At 43.0% G+C, this 20845-nt stretch overlaps 1 protein-coding gene across 1 annotated transcript in view; it reads right to left on the bottom strand.

The window, feature by feature from the left end:
• The window catches only part of IGSF3 (immunoglobulin superfamily member 3), a 171543-nt gene that overhangs the window by 18560 nt on the left and 132138 nt on the right, over nt 1-20845 (bottom strand). The window lies entirely within an intron of this gene.

Raw genomic sequence — 20845 nt, 5'->3', positions numbered from 1 at the left:
CACTCAGACCCATTTCAACCTGTAGCCCAGTCTTCTAAGTACTCATGTTGTCATTCCGACTCTGGAATCCAGAGAATTGTGACTGGCCTGCCCCATCTAATTTATTCACTTCTTCCCTCAGTTTAGTAGGGTTGTGTTGTTTTTTCAAATACTCAGTCCAATTTATTTATTCAAAACATTTTTATGCCTCCTCTTCAGAGACCAGCTTGAGGTGGCTCACAACGTAAAAGATAAAATTAACAACCATTAGAAACCAGCCAATAAAATAAACCAAATGTGTAGTGCCAGTAAATACTTGATCATGTCTAGATTCACAGAGCTGACATGACTTAGCACACTAAGCCTTATTATAAACTGAAGTGACTAGATAAAAGATACTCCAATATCTGTTTTGTATTTCTTATTCTAAAACTAAGTCTCAATGTCCTATTTTACCAGAGGTCTTTTCCTCTTTCAGCTTGCTTTTGCCTTTTATTAACCCTTGGGTATGCAAACAAAATCTGATGTTAGGCAGGCACCATTATTCCAGAATAGCTGATCATATAAACAAGCCATATTTTTTCCCCCTGTCAAGTCACAGCTGACTTGTGGCAGCTGGTGGGGTTTTCAAGGCAAGAGATGTCGAGGATGGGCGAGTGGGCATCAACGTGGCATGTGGGGCTCAATCTGGCCAAGTGCAAAGTGATGCACATTGGGGCTAAAAATCCTAACTATAAATACACATTGATGGGGTCCGAACTGGTGGAGACTGACCAAGAGAGAGATCTTGGCAGTCATAGTAGATAACTCACTGAAAATGTTGAAACAGTGTGCGGCTGCAATAATAAAGGCCAATGCTATGCTGGGGATTATTAGGAAGGGAATTGAAAACAGATCAGCCAGTATCATAATGCCCCTGTATAAAGTGATGGTGCAACCTCATTTGGAATACTGTGTACAATTCTAGTCATCACACCTCAGAAAGGATATTATAGCACTGGAAAAAGTACAGGAAAGGGCAACTAAAATGATAAAAGGGTTGGAACACTTTCCTTATAAAGAAAGGTTAAAGTGTTTGGGGCTCTTTAGCTTGGAGAAATGACGACTGAAGGGTGACATGATAAGAGGTTTACAAGATTATGCATGGTTTAGAGCAGGTAGAGAAAGAAATACTTTTCTCCCCTTCTCACAATACAAGAACTTCTAGGCACTCAATGAAATTGCTGAGCAGTCGGGTTAGAACAGATAAAAGGACATATTTCTTCACTCAAAGAGTGATTAACACATGGAATTCACATCCACAGGAGATGGTGGTGGCTACAAGCATGGATTGGTTCAAGAGGGAACTGGATAAACATATGGAGCAGAGGTCCACCCATGGCTATTAGCCACAAGGTATAGATAGGAACTCTCAGTCTGGGGCAAGTGATGGTCTGTACTCTTGGTGCTTGGGGGGGGCAACAGTGGGAGGGCTTCTGGTGTCCTGGCCCCACTGCTGGACCTCCTGATGGCACCTGGTATTTTTGGCCACTGTGTGACAGAGTGTTGGACTGGATGGGCCATTGGCCTGATCCAGCATTGGCTTCTCTTATGTTCTTATGTCCAGAGATGGTTTGCCATTGCTTGCCTCTGTGTTGCAGGCCTGGTATTCCTTGGTGGTCTGCCATCCAAATACTGACTAAGGCTGACTCTGCCTAGCTTTTGAGATCTGACAAGACTGAGCTAGCCTGGGCTATCCAGGCTATCTTAGAAGATTTTATAGCACAACTTGAGTCACAGAGGACAACTGAGAATATTATTGAGAAGTGTATCTTGAGCTCTAAAATATCCCATTACATTTTTATAAGCTTTTCTCTACTGCTCCTGCCAGTTGTAAATTTTTGTAAGAATATGTACAGTGGCAATGCAACATGTATCATGCCGTAACTACCGCTCAGCTTGTGAGGGTTCCGAAAGCACTCTCTAAAGCAAAAGATGCTGCAAAAAAAGACAAGTGACAATGTTGTTCTGACTGTTGTGGTTCCGTAGAGTTCTAGTCCGTTTTATAATATCAAGATTTAAGTCAAAATTCTGATGTTTGTCTGACTTGAATATAATCCTAAAACAATAAAGGGCATCCACAGTGTAGCCTCAAAAGCCACACCTCCTTTAACTCTTAGTAGTCTTAGTAGAAGCATATGTACAAATCATTCTTAAGGGGAAAAAAGAGGCAGTTCTCATCACAATGTGGCCTTGCTATTCTAATACAGCATGCAAGGCTTATGCATCCTGGCAACACATTAAAAAGTCCCCCTGGAGCCTATATTGCTGTTGGCTTTAATCAGTATGCTAATAAAGATAAGATCGCTGTGCTATGCGATGACATGACATATAGAGGAAAGAAGTCCTCATCTCTTCTCTCTAGGGAGCTTGCTTTAATAGGAAGGCTTGGGCTCAGACTGCTGAGTGGATACTTTCCACCTTATTAATTTTAGGAGAATAACCTCAGCCACCAAGAGGTGGCAACGTGACCCACTGCACCTCCCTTGCTGGTTCCAAGAAGGGTTGTTTTCTTGTCTCTGCCAGCGCTTGGAGTCCTTGGAATAAAAAAAGCAATAAGGGAAGTGAACTGATTCACAGAAATTCTACTCTTGCCCCCCTCCCCCATGCTAACAGTTTATTTTTAATTGGTACTGGATTATTTTCTGGCACTGTTGCTAAGGAAACCTCAGTTGCTATAGTAACTGTATATGTTAAATGGGCAGCCTATATCTGGTAATAAAGTACCATGCACACTCAAGTGAGGGCACTGTCTATGTTGACTCACACACTCAGCATACATCCTCTCCCCTCTTCCACCCAGGAATATGCAGCATCTGCACCTTGTGGCACTAGAGATGGACTTTAAGGCGCCCGGCTTCAGTTTCCTTGAGCGCAACACTATGAGACAGGAAAATGGGAGCACCGTTGATACCTGGCACTGTAACGTGGCAGATTCTTGTCCTGCACACGCTGGGTTTTTGTTTCTGCAAACTGAATCAGCAGAAGCAAGCTTTAAACTAACGAATTGTCATGCTGGTGAGAGAAGACAGGAGCAATAATTCCCTAACTGGTGTGTATGTGTGTGTGATGTGCTGTCAAATCACTTCTGACTTATTGTGACCCTATGAACTGATGACCTCCGAAACATCCTTGCAAACTGAGGGCTGTAGGGTTCCTTGACTAAGTCAATCCATCTCATGTTGGGTCTTCCTCTTTTCCTGCTGCCTTCACATTTCCAAGCATTACTGTCTTTTCCAGTGCGTCTTGTCCCCAACTTGTACCGAGCTGCAATGGCTGTTGATGTGTAAAGTAAAAGCATTTCCTTCACAATACCACATAGCCCAACACTTCAAGCTTATATACAAAGCTTGCTTTGACTTACAGCTACCAATGTTTGGCCAGAGAAAGTATAAAACGATTTTGCAAATGATTCCATTTGAAGGCAAGGCTGGCTCCATAAGATGATGAGTTCAGGAATGTTTCATTTCCCCCACGTTAGTGGATTCACAGAGGCCTCCCCCCTCAATTGTGGAACAGGAACTTATTTAGAGGGGAAGACTCCCACCACCTACTCAGCTCACCTGTAACATTGATTTTTCCCCTTCACTGGCTCTCTCTCCTCTGTTTTCATGTAGCTACTAGCTCGGTAATGCTACAGCAGAAAGAATCTGAATCATATGTTCAGCCAATGTTTTGCCCAGTGTTAAATAGAGTGCAGTTGCACTGAGCTGGCTGCATGCACAGCTCTCATCTCTCAGCCTCTCTTCTAGCCTCACAAGATACCAGTTTTAAGTGTGATCTACAGGCATCTGTCATAGTCCTGCATCAGCACCGTGCAGCACTGTCGAATGTATGATGAGAGAGCACAGCCTCCTCTGTGGGGCAGGTGCAATTTGCCACTTGAGTGCTTGGCTGGGGGCAACTATTATTCACTCCAAGAATGCAGCACATTTGCATAGAGCCATAAAGTGACACATACTGGCAGCAAGTTCAGCATCCTCTTCTTGCTCTGTCATTCTGAGAGATTTACCATGTCCTTTTTTGTGTGCTGAATTTCCTGATTAGTTTGTTTCTCAGATTAGTTATGCACAACTTATACTCAACTGATGCAAACAAATAATGTTGAAAAGTGTGCCCATTTTAATGGGAAATATTCACATGAAGAACTAAAAATGGCGCAAAAACCAAGACTCACAGGTTGAATTCACACAAGGGTGAAGACATTTTTCAGTCAAACCAACAAGGATGGAATCATTATTTAACACTAGAGGTCCCCCACTAGACAGAAGACAGATGGTTTGATAGGAGAGCACTGGAGCAGGCACGTGGGGTTGAACAGAAGGTGTCAGAACTCTTGCAGCAGGAGGGCGAAAAGAACAGCAACGGCACACAGCTTACAGAATGCAGCCTCAGTCCCCCCCCCCCAGCAGACACCCTCCTGATCCTAGTGTGCGTGCATCCAGGGTACACCTGGGGTAATGAGTGTGTGTGCATCCAGGGGCTTTTTACAAGCAGGGGCCACGCGTGCCTGAACTCCAAGCAGCGAATTCGCCGCTTGCAATGCAGGCTGCCTCCCTAACATGATGATGTCACTTCTGTGTGATGTCATCACATTAGGGATATCCTCGCCCCCTCCAGGGATGCCCCCCAAAGTCCCCCACCAGCGAGTGGACAGGACCTGGCAACCCCAACTTCCTAATTTACACAGGGGGAACAGGCAAGCATCTGAAGGGAATCAACTGTGCCTTTTTATGTCTAAATCAAACATTAAATGACCTTGAAGGAAGTAAACAAGGAAGAAGGTAACATTAAGTACGGTTCACAGTTAGTTAAGAACATTATGAGGCCACTGAGTCTACCTGATGTTGCAACACTTTAATGAAATGTGGTTCAAACAGCAAGGTTGCTTAATCTTGACAAGGCATAACAAGCCAAAGCATGTTAAATCTGAGGTTTAGAGTTAGCCTCCAGCATTGGTGTTCTACCAATCATAGTTCCTTTAGCTCAAGGGTAGAATGCAATTGCTATCTCTCAGCACACAAGAAAAACAGCCAACCCAGCTGCGGACAGGAAGTAAAGAATGACCTTATCTACTAGAGCCTGCTAAGGGAGCTGGCAAGGAGAAATTAATCACTCACTGGAATTTGTCCATGGGATCCAATCCAACCCCCCCCCCCCATCTTTAGTCTTGCATAAAATGGGAAAGGAAAGATCATTACAAATGCTCCACTTGGATTTCTTTGGAAACATTTTCAACTGGCAAAAAAACCCCAGAAGCTTCTAACTGGCTCCCATCAGAATTCACCAGAACAGACCATGACAGCATTCTTTGGGGTCTTTATAGGTACTCATGGTGGTAGTAAAACTGATGTATCACTATATTACTTAAAATGTGTACTCTTTCCTACAAAACAACCCAACAACTTCAAAGGCTGGCAGACACTGTTATTTTTATGTAGATGGGCCATTTAATGGCTTGCCAAGGGAATACTTAGTGAAGCAGAGCCAGTTTGGTGTAGTAGTTAAGAGCAGTGGACTCTAATCTGGAGAACCAGTTTCAATTCCCCACTCCTCCACATGAAGCCAGCTGGGTGACCTTGGGCTAGTCACAGTTCTTTCAGAACTCTCAGCCCCTAAAAAGAAGTCTAGCTTGCTACTAGCAGAATGCTAGGAGCTAGAAGTTGTGGCTGCCAGACAATCTCAGGATCTCTTGGCTATTCTACACACAATGCTATACGACAATTAATTAATTAATTAACTTAGTAAAGCTGAATTTTTAACTCTGGTATCTGGCGGTCAGAGCAACTCACTGCCTTTTTTCATTGCTACAGCCACAGAGCCCTATTTTGCTTCCTTGAGGGATATGTTTTAGGTGGTGGCTAATTCCTTTCCTTTGTTCTTTTTTCCCTCCTGCCTTGAAACACCAGACACCAAACCTTTACATAGGTAGGCAATCTAGTTTATAAATTTTTGAAAAATGCCTGCATGCCTGTATGTGCATGAGAAATAATTGTACCTTTTGTCCCAGGACAGACTCTCCTGAGCAATGCAGGCTGCACAGCCTTTGCATTCCTGTTAGCCATGCGAACAAGCAAGAGGCTCCAAGGTCCCAGTGTGTGAACAGCAGCAGTACAGATGTGGCATCCAAGGGGGACCAATTCCTAAAACAAACAGTGGTATAGATACACTCCCAGCTCCCTTCCCTTCAAAAATGGGAGCACAATGCTTTGCCTTGGTAAACCATCTGGATATATGGGACAGAAATACTATTCATGGAGCAGTTTATCAGAGATGCTCTTTTCTTAGGCTATTAATGTAAAAAGGAGAAAAAACTCTACTTCAGAATAAATGGAAGGTACAGGGTGTTTGTAGCTCTCCCATAATTCATCAGATCCAGAAATTAACCCGGCAGAAGACACCCCAGGGCAAAATGCTCCATTTTGGTCTTAAGGAGGAGGAAAATAGACGGAATTGGATAAGAATGAAGGGGGGGGGGAGATGCGGCATTTACACAGACCAGTGGCCAAACCAACACACAGACCCAGGGGATAGCACTCATCTGAGGAGAAGGGGAGTCAAAGGCAGCTTTGTCCCACTTTAAAGATTGCTAACCTCTGGGGGAGAGCGCCTTCAAAGACAGGCTTCTCCTGGAGAGACCTTATGAAATATTACAAACTTTCCCTGTGCTTGCCCTAGTTTTTAAAGTCTACCGACAGAATGTGGCCTTTTGATGTAACAGGAGCAAGGGCAACAGGATAAGCAACAGTGATCCCCGACACGGTGCCTGTCAGCACATGTTGTTCACAGCGTGTTTCCTGGAACCCATTTGCTTCTTCCCCAAAGCTAAGAGATAGTCCTGGCTTTCATCTGATTCAACAGAGTAGAAGGAGCTTCTGAAGATCCCGGGGGGTACAATACCCTTTGTGTCTGCAGGGAGCACCCATTTGGAAAACACAGCCTCTACCACCAGAAGACGATTGTCCTAGGAATTCATACCATTTTGCTGAAACTTCCAGTGTTTTGTGACTGGACCTGGCCTTCATGGTAGCCATTTTGTGATTAGTCCCCTTCCCCATGGCAGATACTTTGCTGCAGTACCCACTATCTGTTCTCAGAATTTCCCAAAATTCTGAGGCTCATCAAGGTTGGGATTCCTGACAGAGGGGCTCTCAATCACAGTCTTACATGTATGCGCAGTCCAATTAATCCCAATACTGAAGCTAGCAGACCAAGGACACTTCCACATTACATAAAAGTAAGGCTGAACATTTCCGCCACAGGTCTATAACATCTTGAAGGGCATTTCTGTGTATAAAAATAAGCAATACTATAAACAAAGTGGAAGCTTCCAAGCACTAACCATAAGCTTACATACAAGCAAACACCCTTTCTGTGTATAGACAAGGACCGATTCTGCAAAAGCAGTTCTTCCGCCCTCGGTCTGCCATTTTCCCTGGTTGTACTGCTCAATTTCTCACTATTTGCTGCGCAGCCACATTTTGACCTGCATCTCCCCGATTTCCCCCTGCATCTTCTTGGTCCTAAAAAACAAGGATCAAGAAGACACAGGGGAAATCGGGGGGAGATGCAGGTCAAAATGCAGCCGCGCAGCAAATAGTGGGAAGTCGAGCATACAACCGGGGCAGAACAACTGCTTTTGCAGAATTGGTCCTGATATGCCAGCCCCATGTTTTGCTATAATATTGCCAGATAGTCTTGGGACCTACAATATCTTGAGGATGCCCACTGAAACAGAGAACAGGTCTAATGTCTATGAGTCCTGAAGTTTAAACAGGCTCTCCATATTCAGAAGTAATGCACCTTTTAGGGGGTATCACCTGGGGAGGGGGAGATAAGAGTGGTAAAAAGTAAAGAAAATTATATAGTATTGAGCCTTGATGGAGTGGAAGACTTTCCACCATCACCCCAAGGAATGCAGAGGACAGGACTCTCAATAATGGGTTTAAATTACTGGCAGAAAGATACCAGCTCGATATAAGGAAAAAAATATTTTACACTAAGAGCAGTTCAGCAGTGGAACTGGCTGCCTAGGGAGGTGGTGAGCTCCCCCTCACTGGCAGTGTTCAAGCAGTGGCTGGATGAACGCTTGCCAGGGATGCTTTAGGTTGATCGTGCATTGAGCAGAGGGTTGAACTAGAGGGCATGTATGACCTCCTCCAACTCGATGATTCTATGTGGGTGCATCACCACCATGTAACCCATTTTCTTGATGCCAGCTATCTGGGGAAACAAAGCAGATTTAGTTGAAAAGGTCCTTCAAAATCATTTCAGGAAAAGCATACAGCAGTCATAGAGAGGGCAATCCTCCTACAGAAAGGCAACTGAAAAACACAAAGACGTCAGAGTCATTCACAATGAGATTATTTGCCCTCCTGGGAAATCAAGGGCAAATAAAATATTATAAAAATTACAAATGAAGGACAGAGACAAAAATACTGTGTCTCCCTCCCTAAGGAATGTGGTAGTCCAGCTTCTACATGCACTGCTATCTTGTTTAGCAGAACAGCATTCCTACTCAAACTGGATTAACAATACTCAAATTGCATTAGGCAACATGGGCGGCTGGATGATGCAATGGGAGTATGAGCAGTGGAAACAACATTAGAATCTGCTAGTATTATTACTGCCGTTATTTCACTTGTCACTTTGCTGTAGCATTCCAGTAACAATGAATTATTGCCTGAAAGCAGGCCACCTTGATTGAATTACTAGGGAGGATATGGGAGGAAAGAGCCTTGGAAAAATATGACAAACTTTAACCCTTTCCTGAGAATATTGCAACTAACTGCCTGCTTCCCCAACCCCTTCTTAATAACCAACCTACCACCAGAGCAGGTTTTTTGACCTTAACAAGAACTTATTTTCCAATCAATTCAGTGTCCTGCAGGCCTGTCAGCCGAGGTTATTGCACTGCCTGCTGTACAAAGCAAAATAATCCTCCACCCCAGTACACTGACTGGTTGTATTCTGGGATCCAATTTAGCTCAAAAGTCTCTCCCCCCCCCACACTCATACATTATACAGGATGTGGCTAAGAGTTTTTCTTTAGTCCTGCTAGCTACCCTAAAACCATAAGAAAAACTGGGGTAGAATGTTCTTTTCAATTAGAAACAAATATTTGTTTGGATTCAGTTCAGAGTGGTATAGTGTGGGCATACCTCACAAACTGGAAAGCAGATTGTTATCTTTCTCAACCCAGTTCATGCAAAAAAAAATTTTCTGAAGACTGTGGGTCAGCTCTCAAAGTTTTAATTAAACCTTAGAGGGCTCTTCTGCAGTAGATGTTTTATCTATTTCTTTTATTTCTTGTGTTTACGCCATGATATCCCACCAACACACACTTGCTCAAATGCTGATGTCAGAAACTCCCTTCCCCTTACAGTGTAAGAGGGAATTTGATCCTGTGGGCTGGAATGAGACCTAAGATTCACTGTTCCTCTAGGAAAAAAGGGGAAAGTCCTTAGGAAACTACAGGTCACAATGATGTGGTCTGATGTCCTGGGTTCAAAATTCATATTTTAAAATTATCATGGCAATTAAGTATCTTGTTTTGAAAAAAACACAAGTTGATCTACATACAACAGGTGGCAATTTTTCTTTGGAGAAGGCAGCTATAAAATGTTAGCTCAAGAACACCCACAACTATTCCTTTTAAAAAACAGGTTAAAAATGGAAGCCTTCACAACATGTCAAAATTTGAAGCACACATAAATAAAAATGCTATGGGAGAAGAATTCCAGAGCAAGATTCATCTGCCATCATAAAAACATGAACGCCTCACTGATCTCTGGTGAATTAGAATATGGAGATGGGAAAGACAGAGAAACAGAACCTGTATCAAGCAGCAAATTCAAAGAACAAAATTACAAACTGAGCTATTTCATCAATGGCTCATCAAAAAGCCTTCAAACATAAATGGCACTGTACAAACAGAAAACATTTAATTAAACTCTATTCAAAGCAGTTATCCTCTATAGAAATCCACTTATTTACTCTGCAGGTTGTTCACTAAGAGCTAAGATTTGTAAAGAGACTCTTTAAAACGTCTTTAAACGTCTATGCACTCCTCAACTTTTCAAAATTATCTGTACACAAGTTCAGAATTTCAGAAAGTAGCTTTAACTTTTGTTTTGTAGCTCCCACAGTAAAACTTTGGGGAAGTGATTCCCCCTCCCCCCGCCAACTTTGATGAACTTCCAATGAGCTACCAAAAGTCACACATATATGAATCAGTCAATAAAAACACTTTCAATAATATCAGGTGTAAAATATCTTTCTGCTAAGGAATACCTGAAATCATAAACAGCAAGTGCTATTTTTTTTCCTCTCCAATGAAAGACTGAAACTGCTCAATCAGTGGGGAATTTCACATTACCCAGTTTCACCCGGTTTCAAGCCGGCAATCATCCGTTTTGAAATGCCATTTCACACAGGGCTTGCCCCTACCGGAAATGAGCCGGATCAGAAGCGGTTTGGCATTTCAGACTTGCACCGCTTTGTTTTCCCGCCGTTTTCCTCCCGCGCGGGTGATCAATTTTTTTAAAAAACGGTCGATTCATAGCGCTATAGCAGTATAACAAAACACTCCATGCATTCCAATGGGATTGACATAATGCTATTCTGTTATACCGTTATAGCGCTATAGCGCTTTAACGCTATAAATCGAACTTTTTTTAAAAAAAAAAATAGCCGGAGATCGCCCGCGCGGGCGAAAAAACGTGGGAAAAAAGCGTATCAGAGCCAGGAGAGGACACTGGAGACCACTTGGAAGTGAATGACAGGTAAAATGCTTCAGTGCATTTCAGTGCCGGTTTCTAAACGGGACTGAAGCGTTTGTGTATGAAATGGCAAATAGATTCCGGAAGGGAACCGGTTCTCAAACTCATTTTGACTTAGGTCAGGAAGCAATGCTCCCTCTAAGCTGTGGAGTCTTGTGAGCAAAAATTCTCCTTTTGTGCGTGACTGGCATTAAAGTTGTGAGTGAGTGATTTGCTCTGGAGCCCTCCTTCCTGAGCTAAGATAAAAATCTGTCAGCCGGAGGCAAAAAACCTGTGAGCTAGCTCACACTAGCTCAAGTTTAGAGGGAACAGTGGTCACCACACCTCAAAAAGGATATTATAGCATTGGAAAAAGTGCAGAAAAGGGCAACTAGAATTATAAAAGGGTTGGAACACTTGACCTATGAAGAAAGGTTAAAGTGCTTGGGACTCTTTAGCTTGGAGAAATGACGGCTGAGAGGTGACATGATCAAGGTTTACAAGATTATGCATGGGATAGAGCAGGTAGAGAAAGAAGTACTTTTCTCTCTTTCTCACAATACAAGAACTCATGGGCACTCAATGAAATTGCTGAGCAGTCTGGTTGGAACAGATAAAAGGAAATACTTCTTCACCCAAAGAGTGATTAACACATGGAATTCACTGCCACAGGAGGTGGTGGTGGCTACAAGCATGAAAAGATCCAAGAGGGAATTAAACATATGGAGCAGAGGCTATTAGCCACACAATGTTCCCTCTAAGCTTAGGAGTCTTGTGAGCAAAAATTCTACTTTGTGAGCTACTGGCATTAAAGCTGTGAGCAAACAATTTGGCTGCTGCATAAATTAGTTTCCTCTGGAGCCCTCCTTCCTGAGCTAAGGCTAAAATGTGTGAGCTGCAGGCTAAAGAACTGTGAGCAAACAATTTGGCTGCTGCATAAATTAGTTTGCTCTGGAGCCATCCTTCTTGGGCTAAGACAAAAGTGTGTGAGCTGGAGGCTAAAAGAATGTGAGCTAGCTCACACTAACTCAGCTTAGAGGGAACACTGATCCAGAGCAAACTAATTTATGCAGTAGCCAAATCGCCCACTCACAACTTTAATGCCAGTAGCTCACAAGGCAGAATTTTTGCTCACAAGACTCCACAGATTAGAGGGAGCATTGACTGAGAGTATGTGTCTGGCCCAATGTCACCCAGTGAGCTTCCATGGCATGAGTGGGAATTTGAACCCAGGTCTCCCAGATACTAGCCTGACACTCTTAACCACTACACCACACTGGTTTGAAGGGACTCCAGGCAAAAAGGTCTCCCTCTGCACACATTCATGCACCTATACCCCTTCTTGGAAGAGGGAACAGAGCACACCCAGAAACTCCTTTGCACCAATTCAAGCCCCATCGGCATCTACACGGATGCAGGTAGTATGAGTGCCAAGTTGTGCTCCCTTTCTTCTCTATGTGCTCCACCTTCCTGAAAATGGGAGACTGCCCCAGGGCCATCCTGACGCCACTGGCAGATATAAAAAGAAAACTATGCATCCAGAGCAGAGGGGGCAGCACTGAGCAAGCTGCCTGCTCCGGCTCCTTCTCTGGGTGCCCCCTCCCAGTCATGCACTGGTCAGGGTTTGAAGAAATCCTTGGGTCTGTCTCCCCAGATGCCCCTCCCAGCCTGAATGGGAGACTGCCCCAGAAGCCACTGTGACATCACCCTTCTCTCCTGCAAGGCTTCTTCCCCACCTTGGTCAGGGTTGGCAGCGGGCCCTTCTAGAAGCCGTGACAACCTCTGACGCCATCCCTGCCTGAAGGAACATTTTATTTATTTCATTTACTAGCTGCCTTTCTCCCTAGCAGAACTCAAGGCGGCCTGACAACATTCATAAAGCAATTATTTAAAAAAACACAATAAAAAACCAATATAAAAGACAACAATTATAAAATCCCATAAAAAGTCACAATTTAAAAACTCCAGTTAGGACCACCAATAAATAAAAAACTAAATCCGTCAACGGCAGTCCTAAATAAAACTGTCTTCACTTGCCTCCTGAAGATCGACAATGAGGGGGGTCAGGTGCACCTCTCTGGGGAGGTTGTTCTATAATTCCCTTGTCCCGTATATTACAGAGCAACTCTAAAAAAATTTCTCCAGAAAGTTAAATAGGGATTTATGCTTAATTGCTTCATTTGATACAGGACTGAGTGACAAATATGATTGCTGTGGCTAAGTCTTCCTTTTCAAAGGCTCTGGGAAGGTGACATAAAGTGAGAATCAAGCTCCTCCTCTCCTGTGCCCCTGTCACAAATGGCATCCCCATCACCACGAGCATCTGGCATGTCTCATTCTGACAAGCCCCTTATGAAATATGATGGAACTATCAAGAGGCCAGGCTTGAAGAATATGGAACCTCTGTTCTTCAAGCATCTTGCTGTTTGTCCTCTGCTAACTGTGTGATTCTTTTAAATGATGCTAGTGAAATCAGAATTCATTCCCAAAAGCCACCCACCCACTCAGAGTTGAAAGTGAAGTCTGGTGGTACTCTGCTGCAGTTCAGACCCTTATTCAGGGTTCTTATTCATGGGTCTGCAATTTGGGGGGGGGGGGGTAGGTTAAAGCCAAAGCATGAACTACCATGACCCAGCCAGGGGTGGGCCTGTAAAGTTTTTTTTTGGGGGGGGGCTTTAAATAAGTCAGGGGACACCCCCCCACACACCCCAAGCGAGCAGTCCCGTTCCTGCCCTTCCCTGCAACCAACCATGCACATGCTCTCTCTCTTTAAAAAATAGTTGCACCAAATTCTTGGCGACTGGGCTGGAGGAAGATCTTGGCGACTGGGCTCTTCCCAGCTCTTTTTCGTTCCTTTTTTCCAAATTCAGCCAACTCAACTCTTCTCCCCCCCCCCCCCGCTTACTTTGTCCCTTCCCCCCCCCCCCCCGATTTATTTGTGGGAATGAGAAGGCAAAATCACCCAGAAGCCCTAAACATGTTTACTCCCCAGTAAGTCCCACCCATCCACCTCCAGGTTGAGAAGATCGTGACATCAGATCCAAGGCGATCCCAAAAGCTCCCTTTCCTGGGGCATAGCACGTCCCCATCAAACTCAGCGTGGCTGGCTCCTGGGTTCTGCACCTCCAAAGTCGGACAGGGTGTAAAGAGCCAGGACTGGCTTCTAAGCATTGCTTGGGTGCTGTGTTTGACCCATGCTCTTTTATTTCCTTTTTTGCACTGGAGTGGGAAGGCTGTGGGCCTCCTCAGCAGCAGTGCTCCCCACCCAGCTCAGTGAAAAGTCAGGAGGCCTGGGCAGTCAGTTGGGGGACCTGGCCCCAAGATGCCAGTCGTCTCTCTAGCCACAACAATTCCATTCCACACAGTTCTCCTAAGCAAAGCAATTAACAGGCAGTAAATATTCCTTGTTTAATGTATTTCCTCTTAATATGTAAGGTCCTTAGAAATTAAAGAAGACAGCTTTTATTTTTCCATGTTTTGCAAGTACAAATTTAACCCTTAATGATTGGTACACCACTATCAGCAGCCTCTGACACTGGACTTGCAAACATGAAGAGCACAGCCAGTGTTCCCTCTAAGCTGAATCAGTGTGAGCCAGCTCAGTTTTTTAGCCTCCAGCTCATACATTTTTGTCTCAGCTCAGGAAAGATGGCTCCAGAAGCAAACTAATTTATGCAGTAGCCAAATTGCTCACTCACAGTTTTAATGCCAGTAGCTCACAAAGTAGAATTTTTGCTCACAAGACTCCACAGCTTAGAGGGAGCATTGGCAATAGCGTATCATTCAACCACATTGGCAGACTAGGCCAGACAAGGAAAATTAATTAACGGAAGGAATACACACTGGGCTAGAACAACAGCATGGCTGGAAATGACTGGGCTTGTGTACAAAGTACATTTTACCCTTTTGACATCTGCTGTGTTTACTACTAGCTACATGGAAGCCTCCCTATGAATTAGGCAGAGATAGACAAAGGTCTCGCACAAGAAAAACAGCCTTCATGTGGAAGAAAGTAAATTTTCTTAACATGGAGCTGCCCAGAGCGTCCTGGAACAGCAGGACATAGAGATCTTTAATGGAGAGGACAACTAACCTAGGATAAACATTGCAAAAGTATAATGAAAATCAGTCACCGAAAAGGTACGGGAGGGCGAGAGAAATATATTGGTTGAGTTTAGTCAGCAAAACAAAAGTAGGGTATTGCCTCTGATAGTGAATTTGTAAGCTGCATTTATGGCAGGCAGCAAGACACTTTCTTGTTGACAACTTGCATAAAACTAACCAACTAACAAATTAAATAAGGGAAGGAACATTATGCTCATTGTTGATCTCAAAGAGATCAACTTAATTTGATTTTCCTTGCTTGGAATGGGATCTTGGAAATTACTTCCCCCCAAACAACCTTTTCTAGACCACAAAGGTCAGGAAAGTGATGTTGTTTTAGTTATTTTTAAGTACAATTATACTAACTGACTTAACATCCCATAGCATGATTGCTGCAGGGTGCTGACTTATGTACCTGCAAGTAATGTCCCCTAGTGCAGGTAAGAATGCAACCCCCAAGGCCTTCAAGTTATTGGGCCCAAGTGTAGAGCTACCTAGCTGGGAAATAAAACTGCTCACTGAACCAGAAGTTCTAGGATAAGACCACAATGGACCTGCTGTTCTCCACTAAACATACAACATCTAGCAGCTCTGCTCTTTACTGCACTTCCAATCAATTTGCCTGTTCACTGGCCCATAATTTGCAGAGTCACCTTTATAGATTAAACAGTCTTTACATTACTTACAACCCATAACTGTGACACAGAGGCTGATTTTAGTGATAGGTTAAGTACCACTATTAACTATTCTTCAATTATATTTGATTTCTTTCACTGATAATCCATTTTTCTTCATCTCTAAACCTGAAAACATTTACATGTATGCCAGCAGGCTTCAGTACCATCAGAGGTGCTGCATCGGTGCAAATACCAACAGGGCTTCATGGCATTTTTGATCAAATAATACCAGAAGAACTTAAGCTTTATGGTTAGCAACAATGGGAGGGAACACACAATAATAAAGTGAAGGACAAGGTAACAAATCCTGTAGTCTTTTCCTAATTCTGTACTTAAAAAACAGCATCTTATGTAGGGTACTTGTGAGCCAAAATAAGGATAAAAATTAGCTGCCTCCAAAGGCAAGATAATGTTTCACTGTGTCTGTAAAAAGTGTGCCACGTTGATAGAAAGGTGCTTTGGGAAGTAGTAGTAAAATGGCAGTAATTCCAGAACTTCCTGTTCATCACAAGGAGGCAACCTTAGAGGTCAGCTGAGCATGTTGCCTCTACAAGGGATGGTTTAACTCCAGTAACTTCCCAAAATTGGAAGATCTGCAGACCCCCGCTAATGAGTGTTTTAATGAAATCTCCATCTTGTGTTGCTTGGCAGCACTCAGATCAACCTAGCAATCTGGGCCAAACTTTCAAGAAGTAAAGTACTTGAGTCAGGGATTTCTGGAGGCAGCTTTCCCCTGCTTCCTTCTCTCCTTTATTAGTTCCTGTTAACATGTAAGCATGAACAAAAATGTATAAAAGCAACTCTGGTGTGCCTGCTTCCAGATTAGTTACTATCAGCTCTGTACTTAAATGGAGAAGAGACAAAGACTCAAGGAGAGAAGAGATCAGTGGAATCTGAAGCTCTGTGTAATCAAAAGGCAAATGCGCCCCTCCCCCGGCTTCGATTTCTAATACACAACAGATTTTACTGACATAGAAAACATGCTGTAGCAACCACCCACTATGTGCAGACAACAGTGATGTTCCAAGACCATGTTTCAGTCCCTGTGGAGTGACTACACTGAGAATCTGATGTCCCATATGATCCATATTGCTCATGATGTTACAAGGCAAGGAGAATCTATTGACATCTGGTTGCAACTCTCTCACAAACTCCTCTTCCTGGGAATCCCATCAGCCGTGTCCACTGGTCTTTAAAAGATACCTGAGGTATCTGAGCAGGAGGACTGAAGGCAATCAAGCCATAACTGGGCACAGAGAAGCCAACATCAAACATTATGTATCTTGCATTCAGGAAACGTGAAATTACTCCATGGAAATGACACAGGTCCTACACAGAATATTTACAAGACATTCGTAAGTCTGAAGCAGTTTGCACTTCCCCAAGGATGGATTCACCCTTTTTCAGTTGAGATAAGGTGACAGCCAGTTATGCTTCCCCCACGCGTTTTTCTTAACCATCCATGTACAAAACAAGGCCAGCAAAAGTTACTGCCCATCCTAAGCAGGGAATTTCCTAGCTTGCATGTATAATAACATACTTCCATCCTTGGTACTTCCTTGTACTAATGCATTTCATGTTTGAAAACTTAAGTACACTCGATATATGCAGAAACGTGATACAGGCACAAATCATCTGACTCAGTTCATTGCCAGAGGTCATATATAAGCACCTCTATCAAGTATTCTGCAGCTCGGCCATCTGCCATGTACTCATTTCCTGAAGTCTGGCTGCTGTCCTTGTCTGAGCTCCTCAGACTTTCCTTTAGAATGCTGAACTAATACTGTCTGCGAATGTCTTGTAGAAGGGTGAGATCATCAACAAAAACAAAAAAAAAGAATGAAGAGCACCTCCCAAGACTTCTACCTGAACCTCTGAGTTTTACGCTCATCCCTTGAATCAATGGATAGAAGTGTCCCCCCGTCCCCCCCAAAATCTACATAGCTAAACTTCCACTTATAAAATATCCATCATTTTGGATACAGGAGCCATATTTAGCTATTATGTCCAGATGATAATAGAATACTTCAGTAATCAATCAGGATTACATTGGCCAGTTGGACACCACACGTTTCCATTTGGGAAAGAACAAAAATCCATTAGAAGGAAAGAATCCAGTCCTAACTGGAATGTGGAAACGTTTAATTTCCTTTGCTTTCAGTAAAATCTTTAGCCATTATAGAGAGAACCTGCCATTCATATACAAGTTAGAGTTTTCTCTCTACTGCATGAATATTTTGGCTTTTGGTATAAACAGCAAAAAACCTGGAATTTTTACTGCAAACAATGACAGGTCCATTAGAAATATGAGGACAACTTTTCAGGAACTGTTTTAATTATTCTTAGATATGCTATATTCTCTACATGGTTTTGATTGCTGAATTACATTACTTGATTTTGCTCAGGCACTGGTACAGATCCAAGAATTTCATTATGACCTACAGGTCAAGACATTTCATTTTCCTTGTGTTTTTTTCCCTGTCAGGTACAGTAGGAGCAAAGGAGTCAGTGCAGAGCTGGGATCACCAGTATTTAAATCTCCATTCAGCCATCATGCTCACTGGACCACTCACAATCCCATGCTTAGCCATCTCACAGGATAAAATGGAGGTGGGCAGAGCCATGAGGCGTTACCATGAGCTTCCAGAACAAAAGGTAAGATAAAAACTATCTCCAAATATTTTGCTGACTTGTTTAATAGATATGAAACAGCTGATATATTCCTGATATTTTGAAATTTCAAATCTGTATTGTTATTCTCCCAAGAAAGCATAAAACAGTGGAGAGACATTTCTGAGGAGACACCATTGTCAAAGAAGAGGGGCCAGTTGTGGTTTTCAGCCCTCTGCCTATTTCATAACCATCACCTGAAATAAACAGAGCTACATCCATCACTATAGACAAATAACAGGAAAGGAGCCAGATTGTACCAATGGATTCCTGGTGTACAGGTAAGAGAAATTCCTGCAGAACCAAGCATCTTCCATACAGACTAGTGGTATCTTCCATACAGACTAGTGGTATCACCATTGCTATTGCCGCTACCAACTGACAAAGTTCAATATAGAATCAGAAAAAAGAATCCCAGAAGACTCATTACCTACAATCATTATCTGATTGTGGGGCTCACACGAGACTTAATACTAGCACCATGTCCTCACTATTAGCAAAACTGAAGCCTGGGAATTTCTATCTACCTTTTAAAAAACGCTTTGGCAATTATTTGTATACAGATTTCTTCATTCAACATTGGTTGGACATCCTTGAAGCATACTGAAAGTGATTGCCTAACTGAGGACAGGAAGCGTCAACAGCAAATATACTTTTAAGAAGTGCAAAAGAAAAGCATTCTGATAAATGAAAACTCCAGGAGTGCAGTTCAAGGACAAAGAAAACATGCCCCAGACACACGTACTAGTCTAATTGGAATAAAAGCCACAGAGTATAAAAATAGTATCTGTCTCAAATTAGAGGGAATGATTTAGATAAATAGAATTACTGATTGATGTTGGAACTTAGCCATCTTATTGCGTCTGATGTCCTCTCTCCTCTCAGCATCATTCCTTGAATCTTTAATGAACAAAATCAATTAGAATTCTGTCTTATAATCCTACCTGATCACTGAAGTACAGACCCCTCCTAAACTCTGCCTGGAGCACTGGTATCAGGTTAGAATGCTCAGCAGGAAAACTCCCCTCAACACACACTCTTCTTTGTCCAGCTGGGCTCTGTCCCGCAATTAACTAACCCCCCCCCCACAAGAGCCACTCTACAGAATAAATCAGGGGTCCATGATCATATTTTGCCATTTTTTTGAACCTCAGAAAGAAGTTCGAGGGATTTGGATTGGGGCCTCAACATTGGGGCCTCAATGCCATTTAACTGAGTAAAACAATCTCCACTGAACAGCTATTAGCCCAGTTATGGAACGACAAGAAGTACAAGATGTGACTTTCCCCCCTTACTCAGGGAAGAGCTCAGGGAAGCGGAGAAGGGATCCTGTCTGAGAATAGCATGGGAAAAAAGACTAAATCTTCCCTTCCCTTAGCACCAAGGCTCTAATAGAAATCAGGTACACCCCCTCCCCCATGGCCACTCTTTAAAGCAGGGGTACCCAGCGTGATAACTGGCTGCCATGGCACCCACCAACACCTTGCGTGATGCCCAACAAGTGTTTTTAGAAAGTGGGTGGGGCCACATTTGGCTATGCAGATTAAAATAATGTTGTTTCAGTGGCATCTGCCACTGTGGCCTCGGTTTTATTCTCTCACTCTTCTTTCCCAGTGTATTTAGATTACCCTCGTCCCATGCATTTGACCTTCCTCTGGGTGTGTGTGTGTGTACATGACTACGTCTCCCATGGCAGCCATTATCTGGTTGTGCCCACCCCATCCCCCTGTAGCCGAATTTCAAATGCACCCACAGGCACAGGAAGTTTTGGGATCCCTGCTTTACAGTTCCATGTCAGGAGATCCAACCACAGATTTGCAACATAACATGCAGTTTGAATTCAAGGGCTTCCCTTCACGTTCAGAAAAATAATGGGATTCTCACTTCTTGTGAATGTAAACGTACGGTCACGAATGAATAAATCAAAAACGAGGTGCCCTGGGGAGTTCATTTTGAGCCTTGCCCTCTCTCCAAATTGGTAATTTTCTATGAGTAGGGGAACATTTGGTCTACAAGGGGAGCATTCAGACATGAGATTCCCCACACACTCCCTAACTACATGTTAAATCACTACATTCCAAGGAGAAGTATACCGTGTGCTTTCTCCAAACATGTAGATTAGATACTAATCCTCTTGAGCTTTGCCAGTTAAAAATCAAGGCATAAATTGGGGGTGGCAGCAAAATCTATTTCATAATGATTATGGATTGTGTTCTGGAAGCTTCCTGCAATAATAAAAAGATAAGCTTTTCAACCATTACACAATCCAAATTAGGTTCAAAGATAAGATCTGTAGAAAGCAGAAAGCATAACACTGAGCCACTATCAAGAAATCAGGAACAAGATTGATTCAAGATACCAATATCACATTGTATTATGAAGATGCTTATAAGACATAATCTAGCATCCAGATCTGAAAGCAGTACTTCAACAGAGTTTAATGCATCACCCCTGCAACAGGTACGACTTTCTACTGATAATTCTGAGAGTATGTGCTTTGTCTCTCTCCTTCACTCACAATGATCACTGCAGACAGCACTACCTTTGTATATTGATTTCCTCAAGGTGCTCAGATAGATAGGTCTCTCTTATTACTTTGGGGCAGTAGGAACTCAT

This window comes from Gekko japonicus, unplaced genomic scaffold (genome assembly GCF_001447785.1).
Source record: "Gekko japonicus isolate JY-2015 unplaced genomic scaffold, Gekko_japonicus_V1.1 scaffold1587, whole genome shotgun sequence".
Classification (NCBI taxonomy): domain Eukaryota; kingdom Metazoa; phylum Chordata; class Lepidosauria; order Squamata; family Gekkonidae; genus Gekko; species Gekko japonicus.
Note: the sequence above shows the minus strand (reverse complement) of the source record. Positions and strands in the feature narration are given on the sequence as shown.